This window comes from Monodon monoceros, unplaced genomic scaffold (assembly GCF_005190385.1).
Source record: "Monodon monoceros isolate NGI ecotype Baffin Bay Population unplaced genomic scaffold, NGI_Narwhal_1 Super_Scaffold_11, whole genome shotgun sequence".
In the NCBI taxonomy this organism is placed as follows: domain Eukaryota; kingdom Metazoa; phylum Chordata; class Mammalia; order Artiodactyla; family Monodontidae; genus Monodon; species Monodon monoceros.
The window spans coordinates 87,427,782-87,451,423 of NW_021703767.1; the positions used below are offsets into that span (position 1 = coordinate 87,427,782).

Consider the following 23,642-nt stretch of genomic DNA (forward strand, 5'->3'; position numbering starts at 1 on the left):
ACACAATGCCCAGTCAGTGTAAACTAGATAACAAACAGAATGATACACAAAAGAGTTAAATCTGTATTCATTAAGACTTCATAGCAGGTATAATAGAGAAGTGAAATAAAAGCAGCTTTAAAACATGACATGAGAATTCTACAAAAGCCATGTAACATAGCAACTATGTGACAATATGACACAATTACCACTTAGTGCATAAAGACAGGGAAAGGAAATACCTAGTAGCATGAAACAAGTACTGCTTCAATGGCAGAGTGCTATTAAGACAGCTGCTGGAGGCAAACAGAAGTCCAAGACCAGAGGGCTTCACAGAGGAATTCTACCAAACATATAAAGGAGAGCTAACACCCATCCTTCTCAGACTATTGCAAAAAATTGAAGAGGACAGAAAACCCTCAAATTAATTCTATAAGGCCACCATTACCCTGATACTAAAATCAGACAAAGACACTACAAAAAAAGAAAATTACAGGCCAATATCTCTGAATGAATATAGATGCAAAAATCCTTGACAAAATATTAGCAAACAATTCATCAATATATGAAAAGGATCATATACCATGATCAAGTGGGATTTATTCCAGGGATGCAAAGATGATTCAGTATCTGCAAATCAATGTGAAACACCACATTAACAAAAGGAAGGATAAAAACTACATGATCATCTCAATAGATGCAGAAAAAGCATTTGACAAAATCTGACATCCATTCATGATAAAAACCCTCAGTAAAGTTGGTATAGAGGGAACATATCTCAACATAATAAAGGCCATTTATGACAAACCCACAGCTAATATCATACTCAATGGTGAAATGCTGAAAGTTTTTCCTCTAAAACCAGGAACAAGACAAGGATGCCCACTCTTGCCACTTCTACTTAACACAGTACTGGAAATCCTAGCCACAGAAATCAGACAAGAGAAAGAAATAAAAGGCATCCAAATTAGAAGGGGAGAAGTAAAACTGTCACTATTTGCAGATGATGTGATACTGTATATAGAAAACCCTAGTCTCCACACCAAAACTATTAGAACTAATAAATGAATTCAGGAAAGCTGCAGGATACAAGATTAGTTTACAGGAATCTGCTGCTTTTTTTATACACTAATAATGAACTACCAGAAATAGAAAGTAAGAAAACAATCCCACTTAAAATCACATCAAAAAGAATAAAATACCTAGGAATACACTCAACCAAGGATGTGAAAGTCCTATACTCTGAAAACTCTAAAACACTGATGAAGAACATTTAAGATGACACAAAGAAATGAAAAGATATCTTGTATTCATGGACTAGAAGAATTAATATTGTTAAAATGTCCATACTACCCAAAGCAATCTACAGATTTAAGGCAATCCCTACCAAAATACCCATGACATCTTCCACAGAACTAGAACAAACAATCCTAAAATTTATATGGAAACATAAAAGACCTCAAATAGCCAAACAATCTTGAGAAAAAACAATAAAGCTGGAGGTATCACATTCCCTGACTTCAGACTACACTACAAAGCTACAGATATCAAAACACTATGGCACTGGCACAAAAACAGATCCTTAGACAGAATAGAGAGCCCAGAAATAAACCCTTGCGCCTATGGTCAATTATTAATCTACAACAAAGGAGGCAAGAATATACAGTGGAGAAAAGACAGTCTCTTCAATAAGCGGTGCTGGGAAAACTGGACAGTTGCATGTAAAAGACTGGAATTAGAACATTTTCTCATACCATATACAAAAATAAACTCAAAATAAATTAAAGACCTAAGACTGGAAAACATAAAACTCCTAGAAGAAAACATAAGCAGAACACTCTCTGACATAAATCTTAGCAATGTTTTTTTGGCTCTGTGTCCCAAGGCAAAGGAAACAAAAGCAAAAATAAACAAATGAGACCTAATTAAACTTAAAAGCTTTTACACAGCAAAGGAAACCATCAAGAAAATGAAAACACAACCTAAAGAATGGGAGAAAATATCAGCAAATGATATGACTGATATGGAGTAATATCCAAAATATATAAAGAGATCACACAACTAAACACCAAAAAAACAAACAACCCAATTAAAAAGTGTGCATTAGACTAAATAGACACTTTCCCAAAGAAGACATACAGACAGTCAACAGGCACACAAAAAGATACTCAAGCTTGCTAATCACCAGAGAAATGTGAATTAAAACCACAATGAGATAGCACCTCACAACTGGCAGAATGGCTATCATCAAAAAGACCATAAATAACAAAAGTTGGTGAGGATGTGGAGTAAAGGGAACCCTTGTACACTGTTGGTGGGAATGTTAACTGGTGCAGCCACTGAGGAAAACAGTATGGAGGTTCCTCAAAAAACTAAAAATAGAACTACCATATGATCCAACAATTCCACTCCTAGATATACAGCCAAAGAAAACAAAAACACTAGTTCAAAAAGATACAAGCACCCTAACGTTCATAAGCAGCATTATTTACAATTGCCAAGATATGGAAGCAACCTAAGTGTCCACCAACGGATAAAGAATGTGTGGTATATATGTATACAATGGAATATTACTCAGCCATTAAAAAGAATGAAATTTTGCCATCTGCAACAAAATTGATGAACCTCAAGAGTATTATGCTTAGTAAAATAAACCAGACAGAGAAAGACGAATACTGTATGTTATCACTTACATGTGGAATCTAAAAATTAAATGAGTGAATATAACAGAACAAAACCACACTCACAAATATTGAGAACAAACCAGTGGTTACCAGCGGGGAGAGGGAAGTGGAGGGAAAATATAGAGGTAGAAGATTAAGAGGTACAAATTAATAAGTATAAAATAAATAGGCTACAAGGATATGTTGCATAGCATACGGGAGACAGCCTATATATATATATATTTTACATCTTTATTGGAGTATAATTGCTTTACAATGGTATGTTAGTTTCTGCTTTATAACAGAGAGAATCAGCTACACATATACATATGTTCCCATATCTCTTCCCTCTTGTATCTCCCTCGCTCCCACCCTCCCTATCCCACCCCTCTAGGTGGTCACAAAGCACCAAGCTGATCTCCCTGTGCTATGCAGCTGCTTCGCACTAGCTATCTATTTTACGTTTGGTAGTGTATATATGTCCATGCCACTCTCTCACTTTGTCACAGCTTACCCTTCCCCCTCCCCATATCCTCAACTCCATTCTCTAGTAGGTCTGTGTCTTTATTCCTGTCTTACCTCTAGGCTCTTCATGACATTTTTTTTCCTTAAATTCCATATATATGTGTTAGCATACGGTATTTGTTTTTCACTTTCTGACTTACTTCACTCTGTATGACAGACTCTAGGCCCATCCACCTCATTACAAATAGCTCAATTTCATTTCTTTTTATGGCTGAGTAATATTCCATTGTATACATGTGCCACATCTTCTTTATCCATTCATCCGATGATGGACACTTAGGTTGTTTCCATCTCCAGTCTATTGTAAATAGAGCTGCAATGAACATTTTGGTACATGACTCTTTTTGAATTATGGTTTTCTCAGGGTATATGCCCAGTAGTGGGATTGCTGGGTCATATGGTAGTCCTATTTGTAGATTTTTAAGGAACCTCCATACAGTTCTCCACAGTGGCTGTACCAATTCACATTCCCACCGGCAGTGCAAGAGTGTTCCCTTTTCTCCACACCCTCTCCAGCATTTATTGTTTCTAGATTTTTTGATGATGGCCATTCTGACTGGTGTGAGATGATATCTCATTGTAGTTTTGATTTGCATTTCTCTAATGATTAACGATGTTGAGCATTCTTTCATGTGTTTGTTGGCAGTCTGTATATCTTCTTTGGAGAAATGTCTATTTATGTCTTCTGCCCATATATGGATTGGGTTGTTTGTTTTCTTGTTATTGAGCTACATGAGCTGCTTATAAATTTTGGAGATTAATCCTTTGTCAGTTGCTTCATTTCCAAATATTTTCTCCCATTCTGCGGGTTGTCTTTTGGTCTTGTTTATGGTTTCCTTTGCTGTGCAAAAGCTTTAGAGTTTCATTAGGTCGCATTTGTTGTTTTTGTTTTTATTTCCATTTCTCTAGGAGGTGGGTCAAAAAGGATCTTGCTGTGACTTATGTCATAGAGTGTTCTGTGTATGTTTTCCTCTAAGAGTTTGATGGTGTCTGGCCTTACATTTAGGTCTTTAATCCATTTTCAGTTTATTTTTGTGTATGGTGTTAGGGAGTGATCTAATCTCATACTTTTACATGTAGCTGTCCAGTTTTCCCAGCACCACTTATTGAAGAGGCTGTCCTTTCTCCACTGTACATTCCTGCCTCCTTTATCAAGGATAACGTGACCATATGTGCGTGCTTTTATCTCTGGGCTTCCTAACCTGTTCCATTGATCTATATTTCTGTTTTTGTGACACTACCATACTGCCTTGATTACTTTAGCTTTGTAGTATAGTCTGAAGTCAGGGAGCCTGATTCCTCCAGCTCCGTTTTTCGTTCTCATGATTGCTTTGACTATTCAGGGTCTTTTGTGTTTCCATACAAATTGTGAAATTTTTTGTTCTAGTTCTGTGAAAAATGCCAGTGGTAGTTTGATAGGGATTGCACTGAATCTGTAGATTGCTTTGGGTAGTATAGTCATTTTTACAATGTTGATTCTTCCAATCCAAGAACATGGTATATCTCTCCATCTATTTGTATCACCTTTAATTTCTTTCATCAGTGTCTTATAATTTTCTGCATACAGGTCTTTTGTCTCCTTAGGTAGGTTTATTCTTAGGTATTTTATTCTTTTTGTTGCAATGGTAAATGGGAGTATTTCCTTAATTTCTCTTTCAGATTTTTCATCATCAGTGTATAGGAATGCGAGAGATTTCTGTGCATTTATTTTGTTTCCTGCTGCTTTACCAAATTCAATGATTAGCTCTAGCAGTTTTCTGGTAGCATCTTTAGGATTCTCTATGCATCATGTCATCTGCAAACAGTGACAGTTTTACTTCTTCTTTTCCAATTTGGATTCCTTTCATTTCTTTTTCTTCTCTGATTGATGTGGCTAAAACTTCCAAAACTATGTTGAATAATAGTGGTGAGTGTGGGCACCTTTGTCTTGTTCCTGATCTTAGAAGAAATGGTTTCAGTTTTTCACCATTGAGAACGATGACGGCTGTGGGTTTGTCATATATGGCCTTTATTATGTTGAGGTAAGTTCTCTCTATGCCTACTTTCTCGAGGGTTTTTATCATAAATGGGTGTTGAATTTTGTCAACAGCTTTTTCTGAATCAACTGAGATGATCATACGGTTTTTCTCCTTCAATTTGTTAATATGGTTTATCACACAGATTGATTTGAGTATATTGAAGTATCCTTGCATTCCTGGGATAAATCCCACTTGATCATGCTGTATGATCCTTTTAATGTGCTGTTGGAGTCTGTTTGCTAGTATTTTGTTGAGGATATTTGCATCTATGTTCATCAGTGATATTGGCCTGCAGATATCTTTCTTTGTGACATCCTTGTCTGGTTTTGGTATCAGGGTGATGGTGGCCTCGTAGAAGGAGTTTGGGAGTGTTCCTCCCTCTGCTATATTTTGGAAGAGTTTGAGAAGGATAGGCGTTAGCTCTTCTCTAAATGTTGGATAGAATTCACCTGTGAAGCCATCTGGTCCTGGGCTTTTGTTTGTTGGAAGATTTTTAATCACAGTTTCAACTTCAGTGCTTGTGACTGGTCTGTTCATATTTTCTATTTCTTCCAGATTCAGTCTTGGCAGGTTGTACATTTCTAATAATTTGTCCATTTCTTCCAGATTATCCATTTTATTGGCATATACTTGCTTGTAGTAATCTCTCATGATCTTTTGTATTTCTGCAGTGTCATTGTTACTTCTCCTTTTTCATTTCTAATTCTATTGATTTGAGTCTTCTCCCTTTTTTTCTTGATGAGTCTGGCTAATGGTTTATCAACTTTGTTTATCTTCTCAAAGAACCAGTTTTTAGTTTTATTGATCTTTGCTATCGTTTCCTTCATTTCTTTTTCATTTATTTCTGATCTGATTTTTATGATTTCTTTCCTTCTGCTAACTTTAGGGGTTTTTTCTTCTTTCTTAAATTGCTTTAGGTGCAAGGTTAGGTTGTTTATTCGAGATGTTTCCTGTTTCTTAAGGTAGGATTGTATTACTATAAACTTCCCTCTTAGAACTGCTTTTGCTGCATCCCATAGGTTTCGGGTCGTCGTGTCTCCATTGTCATTTGTTTCTAGGTATTTTTTGATTTCCTCTTTGATTTCTTCAGTGATCACTGCATTATTAAGTAGTGTATTGTTTAGCCTCCAGGTGTTTGTATTTTTTACAGATCTTTTCCTGTAATTGATATCTAGTCTCATAGCGTTGTGGTCGGAAAAGATACTTGATACAATTTCAATTTTATTAAATTTACCAAGGCTTGATTTGTGACCCATGATATGATCTATCCTGGAGAATGTTCCAAGAGCACTTGAGAAAAATATGTATTCTGTTGTTTTTGGATGGAATGTCCTATAAATATCAATTAAGTCCATCTTGTTTAATGTATCATTTAAAGCTGTGTTTCCTTATTTATTTTTATTTTGGATGATCTGTCCATTGGTGATAGTGGGATGTTAAAGTCCCCTACTATGAATGTGTTACTGTCGATTTCCCCTTTTATGGCTGTTAGTATTTGCCTTATGTATCCAGGTGCTCCTATGTTGGGTGCATAAATATTTACAATTGTTATATCTTCTTCTAGGATTGATCCCTTGATCATTATGTAGTGTCCTTCTTTGTCTCTTTTAATAGTCTTTATTTTAAAGTCTATTTTGTCTGATATAAGAATGGCTACTCCAGCTTTCTTTTGGTTTTCATTTGCATGGAATATCTTTTTCCATCACCTTACTTTCAGTCTGTATGTGTCTCTAGGTCTGAAGTGGGTCTCTTGTAGACAGCATATAAATGGGTCTTGTTTTTGTATCCATTCAGCCAATCTGTGTGTTTTGATGGGAGCGTTTAGTCCATTTACATTTAAGGTAATTATCGATATGTATGTTCCTCTTCCCATTTTCTTAATTGTTTTGGGTGTGTTATTGTAGGTCTTTTCCTTCTCTTGTGTTTCTTGCCTAGAGAAGTTCCTTTAGCATTTGTTGTAAAGCTGGTTTGGTGGTGCTGAACTCTCTCAGCTTTTGCTTGTCTGTAAAGGTTTTAATTTCTCCATCAAATCTGAATGAGATCCTTGCTGGGTAGTGTAATCTTGGTTGCAGGTTTTTCTCCTTCATCACTTTAAATATGTCCTGCCAGTCCCTTCTGGCTTGCAGAGTTTCTGCTGAAAGATCAGCTGTTAACCTTATGGGGATTCCCTTGTGTGTTATTTGTTGTTTTTCCCTTGCTGCTTTTAATATGTTTTCTTTGTATTTAATTTTTGACAGTTTGATTAATATGTGTCTTGGCGTATTTCTCCTTGGCTTTATCCTGTATGGGAGTCTCTGTGCTTCCTCAACTTGATTATTTTCTTTCCCATATTAGGGAAGTTTTCAACTATAATCTCTTCAAATATTTTCTCAGTCCGTTTCTTTTTCTCTTCTTCTTCTGGAACCCCTATAATTCGAATGTTGGTGCATTTAATGTTGTCCCAGAGGTCTCTGAGACTGTCCTCAGTTCTTTTCATTCTTTTATCTTTATTCTGCTCTACAGTAGTTATTTCCACTATTTTATCTTCCAGGTCACTTATCCATTCTTCTGCCTCAGTGATTCTGCTATTGATCCCATCTAGAGTATTTTTTTTTTTTTTTTTTTTGCGGTATGCGGGCCTTTCACTGTTGTGGCCTCTCCCACTGCGGAGCACACGCTCCAGACGCGCAGGCTCAGCGACCATGGCTCACGGGCCCAGCCGCTCCGCGGCATGTGGGATCTTCCCAGACCAGGGCACAAACCCATGTCCCCTGCATCGGCAGGCAGACTCTCAACCACTGCGCCACCAGGGAAGCCCCCACCTAGAGTATTTTTTATTTCATTTATTTTGTTGTTCATCATTGCTTGTTTCATCTTTAGATCTTCTAGGTCCTTGTTAAATGTTTCTTGCATTTTCTCTCTTCTATTTCCAAGATTTTGGATCACCTTTACTATTATTATTCTGAATTCTTTTTCAGGTAAACTGCCTATTTCCTCTTCATTTGTTAGGTTTGGTGGGTTTTTATCTTGCTCCTTCATCTGCTGTGTGTTTTTGTGTCTTCTCATTTTTCTTATCTTACGGTGTTTGGGGTCTCCTTTTTGTAGGCTCCAGGTTTGTAGTTCCCATTGTTTTTGGTATCTGTCCCCAGTGGCTAAAGTTGGTTCAGTGGGTTGTGTAGGCTTCCTGGTGGAGGGGACTAGTGCCTGTGTTCTGGTGGATGAGGCTGGATCTTGTCTTTCTGGTGGGCAGGTCCACGTCTGGTGGTGTGTTTTGGGGTGTCTGTGGACTTATTATGATTTTTTAGGCAGCCTCTCTGCTAATGGGTGGGGTTGTGTTCGTGTCTTGCTAGTTGTTTGGCATAGGGTGTCCAGCACTGTAGCTTGCTGGTCGTTGAGTGAAGCTGGGTGCTGGTGTTGAGATGGAGATCTCTGGGAGATTTTCGCCATTTGATATTATGTGGAGCTGGGAGGTCTCTTGTGGACCAGTGTCCTGAAGTTGGCTCTCCCACCTCAGAGGCACAGCACTGACTGCTGGCTGCAGCACCAAGAGCCTTTCATCCACACGGCTCAGAATAAAAGGGAGAAAAAGTAGAAAGAAAGAAAGAGAGGAAGGAAGAAGGGAGGGAGGGAGGGAGGGAGGAAGGAAGGAAAGAAAGAAAGGATAAAATAAAATAAAGATAAAATAAAATAGAGATATTAAAATAAAAAATAATTATTAAGAAAAAACAAATTTTTAAGGAAAAAAATAAAATACAAAATGGACGGATAGAACCCTAGGACAAATGGCGGAAGCAAAGCTATACAGAAAAAATCTCACACAGAAGCATACACATACACACTCACAAAAAGAGGAAAAAGGGAAAAAATAATAAATCTTGCTCTCAAAATCCACCTCCTCAAATTGGGATGATTCGTTGTCTATTCATGTATTCCACAGATTCAGGGTACATCAAGTTGATTGTGGAGCTTTAATCCGCTGCTTCTGAGGCTGCTGCAAGAGATTTCCCTTTCTCTTCTCTGTTCTCACAGCTCCCGGGGCTCAGCTTTGGATTTGGCCCCGCCTCTGCGTGTAGGTCGCCGGAGGGCGTCTGTTCTTCGCTCAGACAGGACGGGGTTAAAGGAGCAGCTGCTTCAGGGGCTCTGGCTCACTCAGCCCGGGGGGAGGGAGGGGTACGGAGTGTAGGGCGAGCCTGCGGCAGCAGAGGCCAGCAGGACGTTGCACCAGCCTGAGGTGCGCCATGCGTTCTCCCGGGGAAGTTGTCCCTGTATCACGGGACCCTGGCAGTGGCGCGCTGCACAGGCTCCCCGGAAGGGGGTGTGGATAGTGACCTGTGCTCGCACACAGGCTTCTTGGTGGCGGCAGCAGCAGCCTTAGCGTCTCATGCCCATCTCTGGGGTCCGCGCTTTTAGCCGCGGCTCACGCCTGTCTCTGGAGCTCCTTTAAGCAGCGCTCTTAATCCCCTCTCCTCACGCACCAGGAAACAAAGAGGGAAGAAAAAGTCTCTTGCCTCTTCAGCAGGTCCAGACTTTTCCCCGGACTCCCTCCCGGCTAGCCGTGGTGCACTAACCCCCCTGCAGGTTGTGTTCAAGCCGCCAACCCCAGTTGTCTCCCTGTGCTCCGACCGAAGCCCAAGCCTCAGCTCCCAGCCCCGCCCGCCCCAGCGGGTGAGCAGACAAGCCTCTGGGGCTGGTGAGTGCCGGTCGGCACCGATCCTTGGTGCGGGAATCTCTCCGCTTTGCCCTCCGCACCCCTGTTGCTGTGCTCTCCTCTGTGGCTCCGAAGCTTTCCCCTCTGCCACCCGCAGTCTCCACCCACGAAAGGACTTCCTAGTGTGTGGAAACCTTTCCTCCTTCACAGCTCCCTCCCACTGGTGTAGGTCCCGTCCCTATCCCTTTGTCTCTGTTTATTCTTTTTTCTTTTGCCCTACCCAGGTACGTGGGGACTTTCTTGCCTTTTGGGAGGTCTGAGGTCTTCTGCCAGCGTTCAGTAGGTGTTCTGTAGGAGTTGTTCCACGTGTAGATGTATTTCTGGTGTATCTGTGGGGAGGAAGGTGATCTCCGTGTCTTACTCTTCCGCCATCTTCCCCGGTGATCTCCACCAATATTTTATTATAACTTTAAACGGAGTATAGTCTAGAAAAATACTAAATCACTATGTTGTATACCTGAAACTAATTTAATATCATAAATCAACCATACTTCAACAAAAAAGAAAAAGAAAAAGGACATCTGAGGATTCTGAGATTCCAGGAATGGACAGGGAAAAACAATCCATAGGAAGCTCAGACTAGGTGTGAAAAATGTACGTCCATTTACTTAATTCCTTTCTGTCCACTAAACCTTCATTCCGATCATGCTAAATCTCTATATGCTAACTTCTCTTAGGACTAGGTATGAAATAGAATTCAAATTCCCAGAGTGAGAATGAAACTTTAAAAAGTTGTAATAGAACAAAAAGCAAGCAGTAATGTCAAGAAGCTTGTTAGAAAGGAACCTTACCGTTCACTCTCCAGAGAAAGGATTCATTAGTAAATCCTCAAAATGTACAGGGTTCAATTCACTACATAATGTTAAAGCCCCCAAATAAATCGATGAATATGACATGGTTAGTGCTCTCAAGTAGCATACAGATATTTATTAAGTGCTTACTATGTACTAGGCACTGTTGTAAATGCTTTCATGTATTCGGCATTTAACCTTCATTATAATATTATGATGTAGGTATTGCTATTATCCCTTTTCTACAAATGAGGAAATACGTATTAACCCAGAGAATGTTTAACCCAGACAGGTTAAATAATTTGCCCTCAATTACAAAACTAGAAATTTTGACAGTCTTGCTTCAGAGCACATGCTCTTAGCCATTGTGACATATATTTAGGAAAAGAAAATTAAAGAAGCCTACATACACTGACCATATTTTGTGTATTTTCTAAGACTGTTCTGACTTCAAATATTCTGTACTGTTGTCAGATTACTTGCTCCCATTTTGGCTGGGGAAAAAAATTATTTGCAGGAGGAATGTACATAACAAATTTATATATCTGATATTTAAACTCAACAAAACACCATCGCATGATACATTCAGCTGTGCTTCAGTCGTTGTTCATTAGTAGATCATTTAGCTGTATATTAGTAGTGTCTGTGAACAACACATGGCTGTAAAAAGAGCCATTTCACTGCATAGAAATAGTCAAAATTATTCACAGTGATTTTAAGGAAATCTTAAGTCCTACAATATCACTGAGAAATTTGAAAGTTGGTCACTTCTAGTGAAAACAAACTACCAGTCCCCGAACCATAAAATCGCTAATATTATAAACTGCTTTTGATTTTACTACCATTGTAATTATCAAGATTAGTACAGAAACTGCTTTGATAAAGTCATGTTCAACTTTTACAACTGGTATATACTTAGAGAAAAAGAGTATGAATATCACTTTCATAAATACTTTAAGATGCTGCCAATCAAGGTCTCAACTGCAAATAATAGCCATTAGATTTTAAGGAAATCTTCATGGGAAAAATAAATTTAAAATGATGTTACTGCTAATACTTACAATAAGTATAAAAACGACAGTGTGAAAATACAATTTTTCCTTTCTTTGCGGTCATATATGATTTGATTTCAGATTGATTTTATAGTTGTGCCTAATTTCAATCTTTTTCCTGACAATTTTTCCCATTAATGCTGCTTTACTTTTGATCACATGCCCCATAAATCTATATTCCAGAAAAGCAGCTTATTTAGCAGAGAACTCCAAGGTTTTTGTACTTGTCAAGAAGTTAACCTCCTAAGGAAAAACCCAACACACACACACACAATTCACTTGCTTTTAGTTAGGCTAAAGGCAGTCAATTGTTTCAAAATGCAATAGTACTTTCAGGTCTAGACCTGCAGTAAGTCCATCAGAAGAGTACTTGGAAAAGGATGATCTGTCAAAGAAAAGCCACAGAAATCTGCTTAGCTTGTTGGAAAATGAGTACATACTCAAAATAACTCTAAATAATACCTCATTACCTGAACAGTTTGCTGGTTAAAAACTATTCAAAAGTTGAAGGTAATTTGAACATTCATAGAAACAACAAATCAGTAGCATACACACCATTGTTTTCTGACAAGGACAATTATTTTTGTCATCTTTTCATATATCTGTCTGCACAACAGAGGATACATCTAGAAAAGAGGGTTACTATGCCTCTGGAATTATGTTTCTAAGATTAGAACATATTTTCTGAAAACCATCTAGTGGGATGGGTTACCAAAGGAAAGTATGGAACATATTTTCCTAGAAGTCTTTAACTAAAGTAAAGATGGTTGCCAATGGCTATTAAGGGTGCTGTGACAGGTTTTCTGGCCTTCATAACCCTGGCAACTGGTGTGCAATGGATGATCTACTCTCAATGCCTGTCAGTCGCTTACTGGCAATGCCTTTGCCAGTAACCAAAATGGCCATGCCTGTACAACTTTGATCCTCCAAAGTCACTGAAGGTTTCAGAAAGAAAGAAAGAAAATCTTTCCAGTCCATTCTTTTCTGATGGCAGCTTTTCTCTGTCACAGAATTTCACAAAGGGCCTTCAAATATGTGCAAATTTATAAAAAGGCAGAAAAAAAGATTTTTGCTTCTGAAGATACAACAAACTGAGATAGGACCATCTTCCCTCTAAGGAGTGGCTTAACTTACTCTTCCCTGAAATCAGAAATAGGCTTTAGGACTTCCCTGGTGGTGCAGTGGTTAAGAATCTGCCTGCCAATGCAGGGGACACGGGTTCAATCCCTGGTCCGGGAGGATCCCACATGCCACGGAGCAACTAAGCCCGTGCACCACATCTACTGAGCCTGCGCTCTAGAGCCCGCGATCCGCAACTACTGAAGCCCATGCGCCTAGGGCCTGTGCTCCACAACAAAAGAAGCCACTGCAATGAGAAGCCCATGCACCGCAACGAAGAGTAGCCCCCGCTTGCCGCAACTAGAGAAAGCCCATGTGCAGCAACAAAGACCCAACACAGCCAAAAAAATAAATTAAAAAATTAAAATAAAAAAAAAGAAAGAGACTTTAAAATGCTAGGAATCTCATAGCATTTTGGAATTGTAAAGAAGCTTAGAAATTTTGCAGGTAAAGAAAAGTGCTAAAAGGTAAAGATCTAACGCCAAAGAGCTAGTTAATAGTTCAATATAGAACCTAGATTTTCAGACTCTTGACCCAATGTTCTTTTAGGACACGGCTTCTCCTAATCTATCAATCTTTGTTAAAAATGTCTACAAACATCAGTAGAAATATGCACTAGTTAACAACTTATAGAAATGTGTTTCCTATCTACTTAAAATCTATATTCAGTAAATGATCACCTAAGACTGGCACAGCAATTTATATACTTTTCAGATAGTTTAAAATATATAGCTACTAATTGATAGAAAGATATGAAAAGTGTTTTGATTCCCAATTATGATTCTACTGCAAAAATATCACTTACTGATCACCTACTTTTGGGTACTATGCTACGTGCTGAGGATATAAAAATGAACACAAACATGGTCTCCTCCTGTTAAAAAATTTATGCTTAAAATTATCTTCATAATATTGCTTTAAATCTCTACAGTACTTTATAAGATGTATCTCTCCACTGAATCTTACTAACTCTTGGTGAGTATGGCAAGAGAGTTATGATCAGAACAGAATGATTCTATCCTAATGTAGCTTTTTTCACATCACAACACTGACTTATTTGGCTTCCACTACACAAATATTTAAAATCTGAAGTGTAGCAGATAAGTATGGCCTGTAAAAATTCTTACTGTTTTTTTTCTTTTTAAATCCCACACTTATTTCAAATGGCAATGCTGGCCCTGATACAGAGACTCCTTTGTAACAATTCCAATTATATACTAAGTGTTACTAAAACTTAACCTCTTATAAATGAGTGCAATTTAGATAAACTATCAAGCTAACTAGCAAAATGATACAGAAGAAATGAGTGTTTAATTGTCAGACCAAATACGAAATATGTTATTCTTGTACTAAGTATAAATTTAAAATAACGATTAATATGTACACATTTCCCCATGAATAATTTTATGCAATTTGGATCATTTAAATTATGTCATTAATTATATGAATTATTAGCAAGCAACATATTATAATTCCTATTGTATCATTGCAGAAAGAGAGGCAAAGATGTGATACAGTCTGCCTCCTCTCCCCCTTACACAAACACAAAGTAGCAGTTTGGGATTGGAATTCAGTCTTTCAGCCATCGAGACCACAGCACCATAATCCATACTAAAAACAGTTTCACTGTAAGAAATATTAAACTTGAAGAAAAAACTCTAAACCACCACTTTTACTATAAATTTATAAACTTTTTGTTGAAGCATTTTAACTTTAAACTCCCCAAACTGTATAGTTGAGGAGAGGGAGAGAGAACATCTAAAAATTCCTTAACCAGCATCAACTGATTCATGTTAATAAAGGATTAAATGTGAATAATATAAATGTCTATAAAACGTTACCAGTATATCTAAGGTTGAATAACCTTTCTGAATGATGGAAATCTCCAGCCTTTAAATCGAATCCTCAGACTCCACTGTGTGTTCCCTCATGCTTCCTTTTTTACACCCTTAAGACTCCAGTTTCTCCTACCCGCTATTTTTAATTTTTATTACAGTGCTTTTTCTAAAAAGATAATAAAGTTCACTTTAAACATAAACTTAAGGGAGAACTCAGACAAGTCAATTTGCTTTATACAAAAATAAGATTTGTATCCAGAAACTTCAGCAGAGATACTATTACATTGTATGTAAGGTAACTCTATTACCAAATAAATGAAGGTTAAAATAACCATATAAAATTAAGATACATGGCTCCCAAATAGAGAAAGGTATCAATAACTTCAGTCTGCTGATATCTGTAACCACTTCTGATATTGAGAACAATATTCTGAAATTGGTCTTGACCAGAGGTATACTCCCTGTATCTCCTAGAAATTACTAAATAAATGTTCCTGAATTTTAAGGTCTGGCAAACAGAGGTTTCACCAAAATCTCTGGGTCTTCTTTTGTAAATCATCCTTAGTTTTAATCTGTCCATTCTTTTGGAATGGTCAAGTCTGATTTTACTTATCTTTGGAGATGGCATAAGGTCATCAGTTTAGATTCTTCCTTCCTCCATATTATGTATTATGGATGTATAGATAGCTTGATACTTGCTATCCTGTCATGGTTCAAACTTCTAGGTATAATTCTTTCCCAAGCAGGTTGACTCACACCTGGATGTTTTGACAGTGGAATAAGGTTCTAAGAAAATGAAACTAAAAGCCACGTGGTTTTTGGTCCCTAGTCATATCTGTAGAGCTAGCAGTCAGCAAAGTGGAAAACAGGATTTATTACATAAACTGTCTTTTTTCTTATCTCAAATAAGTCCAATCATGAGATCTAACACCTTTTAAGGGGAAAGGAAATGAACATGTTTTTAAACATCTGATCCAGGACAAAAACTTTCTTGGATCTATATTATCTCATTTAATTCAACAACAACAACAACAAGTCTGTTGAGTAGTAATTACTCCCATTATACACATTAGGAAATCTGTCCAAAGTAATCCTGCCAGTAAGTATAGAAGCCAGGTTTTGATCCAAGCAGGTTCAGATTTTCCAAAGACAATATTTTTAGTACTCATAGGATTTTAAGGCAAGATCACTGAGTACCATGTAGAACATTCAGTACAATTCCTCTATGTTACAGATGAGGAAACTGAGGCCCCAAAAGATTGAGACTTGCCCAAGGTCACACACTTGTGGTGAGGCTGGGATTTGAATTCATATCTCCTGATTTCCAGCACAGTTCTGTGTATAATTATTTGTGTGTGTGTGTGTGTGTTTGAGGTTGAGTATCACTCTTGATATAATTTATATGTAATTTAGAACATCTCAACTGTCTCCAAATAAAATTCATATGTGTGGCAGGTGCAGGGATGTACATATTTAGTGACCAAAAATAATAAATGTGTTTGGCAAGAATAAAAGCTTAATTGGCATTTATAAATTATTACATGTTGTAAAGAAGTCTGTTGTCAATATATTTATTTATTCAGTGAATAACTGCCTATTATGTACTGGCTACTGTGCTTGGCAATGAGAATACAACTGTATATAAGATAGAGCCCCTATCCTTCTCATGATTTACATCTTGGTGGAGGATACCAACAAATAAATTGGCAATTACCAATGCAGTGAGTCAATGCTATGACAGAGGAGTACAAGATATTATGGGAACAGGAAGCAAGGGCACCTAACCCAGACTAGACTTTTCAAAGGAGTTGATATGAAAGAAGAGTAGGAGTCAACCAGTTAAGGAAAGGGTATGAAATATGCAAATGTTTCAGGAAAAGCAAACAGCATTTGCACATGAAGCAGGAAAAGGCCAAGTGAGCTGGAGGAGGAGGAGGAAGAGATGAACCTAGAGAGAGAAGCAAGAAACAAATCATACAGGTCTTCGAAAGCAAGGGCTTTACAATCGTGTCTATTAGAATTACCTGGGGAACCTAAAAACAAATAAGCAGATGTCTGGGGTCCCTCTCAGGCCAATTAAATCAGAATCTCTAGGAATGAGACCCCGGCACTGATATTTTTAAAAAGCTAACTAGATGATACTAATATGTGGCCAGGATCAAAAACCACTGTTTAAGCTATATGGGGAATTAAACATATACATTTATTACTGCAAATAAGGGAAAAGGTGATCTTAGTATCTCTGGGCCCTAGTTTCTTTACCTATTAAAAAGCAGGCTGGAGCAGGTTAGAGGTAGCATGATAAAATGAAAGGAGTCAAAAGCATTAGTTTTGTCAATGAGTTGTCACCTGACACCTGTCTGACCTTAGATTAAAATGTCATTTCTCAGAGACAGTAATACTGCCTTCTCTACAGGGCTGTTGTGTAGCTCAAGATAAATATATTTAATAAAATAGCTCAATAACTATGCTAATAAAATATAAACCATAGTTTTCCAAGATTTATGCTTCTAAAGTTGCACAATTTTAAAGATTATAAATATTTTCACCAGAGATAAAATCTTTTATGATGCTTAAGAAACACATTTCATTTAAAGAATCACCCCTACCTTGAAGTTCAAGATATTTAAATAATAAAATAGAGAACTGATCCTTTTAATACTATTTTAGTTTCTAAAGAGATCAAACGGGATTAAGTTTTAGCCCTTTGCAAATAAACAGATCAACAGAGCAAAATGCCCTTTAAATGGTAATAGCTAATGTTAAAAATTCTTTATTCAGTAAAGGGCACTAATAAGGAAAGTTATACACAAAGTAAACTGTTTTAGGAAATGTATGATCTACCTTATCATATATGTATTTAATTTATAAATTTACTTTTTTTTTTTTAAGGGAATACTTATTTGGGATGGAGAGGATCTTCCCCTGACAGGAAGGAAGCTCTGCCTCAAGAAGGGCTGTTCCATCCAGAGCCAGGCAAAGCCACTGCTCTTTTATAGTCTCACTTTCACATATACCTTGCCCATGAGAATATACACTTTCACGTGCTAATTTTGGGGTTTAAGTACAGCATTTGTATTTAGTGATATCTCTTTAATGCTCTACCCAATTTACTTAAAATTGAAAAAAAAAACTTTAGACATATAAAAACACTGTTCTGCATTTATATGTGGTTCATTTTTAACTCTTTAACTGAAACTGATAGGAATGCCTTTCAAACTTTATATTCATAGTCAATGATAAACTATTAATATTCATTCACCTTCATTTCATGATGCTATTACTATTACGATGTGCTATCACTTCTTTCAATGACCTATTTTGTGATTTTAATAGGAAAGCACTCTATTTTACAATGATGAAAAACCCACAAGAAACTTTTGAAAAAAGTTATGGATGAAATTTAATTTTATCCAAAAACGTGAAATGAAAAAACTTAGAAAACAAAACACCAACACACACACACACACACACACACACACACACACACACACTGGGCCCTCTTCAGATAATTTTGGCTGATGACACTGCAGAACAGTTAATCTGATAATTAAAATTTTCCAGGACATGTGATGTTTAGATGGAGATCTAGGCTGTCAACCAGAATTCAATGCTTCAGTTAAAAAATGTTAAAACTTGAATACACAGACATATTAACAAATTCTTACACTGCAATTGCTTCTGGAGTCCATTAATAAAGACGTGTTCTGATTTATACAAATTAAATTAGCAATATGGTATCTTAAGTATTTTGCAGGTCTTTCCTTAACAACACGCAATCCAGCAAATAAACAAATTTTGTACGGTGCAATGTAAGCAAATACCCAGAGAACCCATCTTCTGAGCAGGAAAACATGCGATCAGTACTGCCCACAGTAGTTCAAATGTGGCCGCAGTTAACTACCGACGACTTGAGTTACCAGGAGTTCACCTACCCAAGTTTTCTAGAGGTTCTCCCAGGCCTCACAAACTACGATTCAAAACATCATCTCGCAAACCCATGTCCTGCATGTGCACAAAGGCGCAGTGCTGGAATGAGGAAGCTTCACCAAACAAAATCACAACTCTACTTCACTAAAGAATATGTAGGCTGTTTTTACAGAATCCCCTCTTGTTGCGCTCCCCTTACCCTTTATATAACTACGTAAACAGCTCCCCAATTACTGACAACCAAGAAAAGAGCTTTCGATTCCTAAGTCTGGTAACTAGCCACCACCACCACTATTCCTTTTGCATCCTAAAATAAACCCCTCAAACCGCGATCAAAACACACTGGCCGAACGTCTGGTGTTGACACAGCCCAATCCTGGGCGCTACCCTACCTTTCCGAGCCACTTAGGAGCTATGAAGCAGGCACCACATAACAGAATTAGTAAAGGCACAAATCACGAGACAACGTCTCAGGTCTATGAATGAAAGATCCAATACGTTTGACTGTCTCGGTTAAGACGAAAACAACAACTTCGAGAGGAAGGGTGGGAGGAGAACAGCAGGGTGGGGGGGAGGTTTTCCTTCCAAGCCCCAGCCGGGCGATTTAAACCCAGTATGAGGCAAACGCAGGGTCGCCGGGCTGGCGGGGCCGGAGTCCTCGGGCGTGACAGCCCCTCAGGAACAGCTCGCGGCTCGGCGCCGGGATCCCTCACGCCGCGGTGCTCGCGGGCCGGGTGGATGTGCAAGGGCGAGGGGGACCGAGCCACCGCGGCCGGGGCGGAGGCCCTGGGCGCACTTCCTCAGTCCTAGCCGCCCCATCCCCAAAAATGGGAGAGGAAGGAAACGAGGAGCGAGGCTGCGGCCAGAGGGAGAAAAGAGGGAGCGGCGAACCCTCGCCTCTGCATCTGGGTGAGGCCAGCAGCAGGCGGGGTAGAGGGAGCGGCGATCGCAAGCGAACTCCGATGCGGGCCGACGCTGAGAGAAACGACCGGCAGGCAGCCCCCGCCCAAGACGAGCACCCACCCGGCCCCATCCCGACCGCGCCCGCTCCCGGCCAGTCCGCTTTCTACTCACGCTTGGGGCTCCTCGAGGCTCCGCGGCTCTAACCGCATTGGGTCCCAGCCCCGCGGGCGGCGGCGGCGGCGGCGGCGCCGAGGGAGAGGTGAGCGGGCGGCACAGCCCCCGCCTCCCGGCCCCTCTCCCCCGCCGCTCCGGAGCTGCCCGGCCGGGCCCGAGCCCTGCCTCGCCGGCAGCCCCAGCCCCAGCGGCCCGGCGGCAGCAGCCCGAGACCTCAGCGGCCGCAGCGGCGGCACCGGAACTGCCGCTTTCTCCTTCTCGTTGCCTCTCCTCGCTAGCCCCAACCACACGCCCCCGCCCCCGTCTCCTTTCTCTGTCACCCCTGTTTTTTTCCTTTTGTTTCCAGAATAAACTTTATTGGTCTCTTTTTCCGCTCACATCGTGTAAACAAACAACGAACTCTTCCCCACCCCCTCGACTCCCCCCTCCTCGGGCAGAGGAGGAGGGTGAGAGCTGAGGAGGGGCCGAGCCTACTATGCCCCGGAAGCAGATGAGCAAATGAAGGGAAGTGAAACTGCGGAGACGAGGAGTGGGAAGTGGGTAAATCGGGTAACAGTGTGCCAGTGCGCTTGCGCTTTGGTGTTGTTCCTGAAGCTGGGGAGGCGTTATGGGTGCTTTTCTGGCGCGCTGGTATTTAATGCTGTTGTCTTTTGCAGTAGTGAGGCTGTTTCGTCATCCTGTGGCGGCATATGTGTCGTACATCTGTTTCTACGAGCGAGAGATACAGAGAGGAGTACTGGGAGGAAGCGGGTCCATTCACTTTTACGCCCGTGGAGGAAATGAGATTTCCTCTAGTTAAGGGGCGAGGGAAGGGGATGTGGTGGCTAACCGCCTCTGTCAGTGGCTAACCAGAATTGGATATGAATACTAGAAACAAGGCCTTTTACAAAACGTTGCTACGCGTCCTTCTGCCAACGTAAGGTTAAGTTATAGCCCATCCGGAAAGAGGAATGCACTGCCACATCCCACCGCAATTCTTTGACTCACTCGGGGAGACCTTTTGCAGGGGAGACCTTTTGCAATGTCCTTTTTTCCCCCAGATTTGAGTCAGCTTGTAGGATTCATTTCTGACTATTCAGAATACGTGCTTTTTTCGCGTAGCGCCCACAGAGACTGCAGAAAAGCCATTTCGGTTGCAGATTAGATGCAAGGTGTATTGGTACTGCGTACCATAGAAACCTCTCTTTGCTTGAGAGTAATAGGATCTGTTGCCTTTTGAGATCACAACTGATAAGGATGCGCTTTTCTGCGTGTTTCTCCCCCTAGTGGCCTTTCATTGTATTGAAAAGCCGTAGGAACGGTGATAGTAGAAATCTGTGATACAAGTCCTCAAACTAGGGCTCTCCCTTGAATTTTAAGGAGCAGAGGACTTGGAAGTGACCCACTCTAGAGATGTTACAGTCCAACTTGTCATCCAGAGCAAAAAGCTAACCAATGACCAGTTTTTGCTGGAGCACACATCCATACCCAATCTTAAATAAGATCCATTCCTATATGTGGTCATAGTTTCATTTGACTGTATTTCTGTATTTACTGTGCTTTCTTTTCTTAAGCTCTTGTTTTCATCTCACATTTCAGGGGTCTAAGTTTATAAATATTTTTCTTGAACCAGTGTTTTTCAGCACTTTCAGAACACTGTGTTACTCAAGAGCAGGAAATTAAAAAAAAAAAAAAAAGCAAGCGTAAGGCAGCATTTCCCAAATTGTGTTTCCAGGCCCAGAGTTTAGTGAGATATTAATAGATAGTCCTTAGTGAGGAAAAATTATGCTAGGTATATAATTTTTCTAAAATTAATTTGTAATAGAAAAATGCTAATTAAATGATTTTTGTTATGTGATAATCTGCCTTTAAGAAACCATGTGTCACAGCAGAAAATGCCATAACTGGTACTTGAATGTATGATTACTCAGAGGTGCAGGATTAGCATTTACTGCCCAATTCACGATTGATGTATTTGGTTTATTTGGTGACCATTGATCTGTCATGTGTTTTATCTTGCTTCCGAAGGTGTTTTCCCTGTAATTCAGTGTTTAGAATATGTTAGGCATCTGTATCAGCAGTCCCCAACCGTTTTGGCACCAGGGACGGGTTTCATGGAAGACAATTTTTCCATGGACTGGGGCAGGGGGGATGGTTTCAGGGTGATGCAAGTGCATAACATTTACTGTGCACTTTATTTCTATTATTATTACATTGCAATATATAATGAAATAATTATACAGCTCACCATAATGCAGAATCAGTGGGAGGCCCTGAGCTTGTTTTCTTGCAACTAGATGGTCCCATCTGGGGGTGATGGGAGACAGTGACACCGGAAGTGTGTTGCTTATGTCCAGTCAACTCCATAATCTTGTTTTGGTTGCTGTCACTGCAGAAAACCCTGTTTCACAAATATAGAATGTTGGAAATGGAAGCAGGCTTTTCAGGCAGTCTCAGGCTATTCTGCCCTGACTTTAAGCCAGAAAGTATGGAAATTTGAAGTTGTCTCAAACATACATTTTTTTCTTTTAACATCTTTATTGGAGTATAATTGCTTTACAGTGGTGTGTTAGTTTCTGCTGTATAACAAAGTGAATCAGCTATACATATACATATACCCCGATATCCCCTCCTTCTAGTGTCTCCCTTCCACCCTCCCTATCACCCCCAAGGTGGTCACAAAGCACCGAGCTGATCTCCCTGTGCTATGTGGCTGCTTCCCATTAGCTATCTATTTTACATTTGATAGTGTATATAAGTCCATACCACTCTCTCACTTCGTCCCAGCTTACCCTTCCCCCTCCCTGTGTCCTCAAGTACATTCTCTATGTCTGCATCTTTATTCCTGTCCTGCCTCTACGTTCTTCAGAACCTTTTTTTTTTTTTAAGATTCCATATATATGGGTTAGCATACAGTATTTGTTTTTCTCTTTCTGACTTACTTCACTCTATATGACAGTCTCTGGGTCCATCCACCTTGCTACAAATAACTCAATTTCGTTTCTTTTTATGGCTGAGTAATATTCCATTGTATATATGTGCCACATCTTCTTTATCCATTCCTGTGTCGATTGTCACTTAGGTTGCTTCCATGACCTAGCTATTGTAAATAGAGCTGCAATGAACATTTTGGTACATGACTCCTTTTGAATTATGGTTTTCTCAGGGTATATGCCCAGGAGTGGGATTGCTGGGTCATATGGTAGTTCTATTTGTAGTTTTTAAAGGAACCTCCATACTGTTCTCCATAGTGGCTGTATCAATTTACATTGCCACCAACATTGCAAGAGGGTTCCTTTTTCTCCACATCCTTTCCAGCATTTACTGTTTGTAGGTTTTTTGATGATGGCCATTCTGACTGCTGCGAGGTGATACCTCATTGTAGTTTTGACTTACATTTCTCTAATGATTAATGATGTTGAGCATCCTTTCATGTGTTTGTTGGCAATCTGTATATCTTCTTTGGAGAAATGTCTGTTTAGATCTTCTGCCCTTTTTTGGATTGGTTTGTTTTTTTTTTTTTTGATATTGAGCTGCATGAGCTGCTTGTATATTTTGGAGAGCAATCCTTTATCAGTTGCTTCATTTGCAAATACTTCCCCCATTCTGAGGGTTGTCCTTTCGTCTTGTTTATGGTTTCCTTTGCTGTGCAAAAGCTTTTAAGTTTCATTAGGTCCCATTTGTTTATTTTTGGTTTTATTTCCATTCCTCTAGGAGGTGGGTCACAAAGGATCTTGCTGTGATTTATGTTATAGAGTGTTCTGCCTATGTTTTCCTCTAAGAGTTTGATAGTGTCTGGCCTTACATTGAGGTCTTTAACCCATTTTGAGTTTATTTTTGTGTTTGGTGTTTGAAGTGTTCTAATTTCATTGTTTTACATGTAGCTGTCCACTTTTCCCAGCACCACTTATTGAAGAGGTTGTCTTTTCTCCATTGTATATTCTTGCCTCCTTTATCAAAGATAAGGTGACCATATGTGTGTGG

The 23,642-nt window shown here is 39.4% G+C and overlaps 1 protein-coding gene across 1 annotated transcript in view; it reads right to left on the reverse strand.

Annotated features, from left to right (window-relative positions):
* PIK3CA (phosphatidylinositol-4,5-bisphosphate 3-kinase catalytic subunit alpha) overlaps positions 1-20,090 on the reverse strand; it is a 111,725-nt gene extending 91,635 nt beyond the window's left edge. The window contains exon 1 of the mRNA XM_029214176.1: positions 19,677-20,090. The gene's annotated coding sequence lies outside the window, so the exon portion shown is untranslated. The remainder of the gene's footprint in view (positions 1-19,676) is intronic.
* Positions 20,091-23,642: the final 3,552 nt, after the last annotated feature.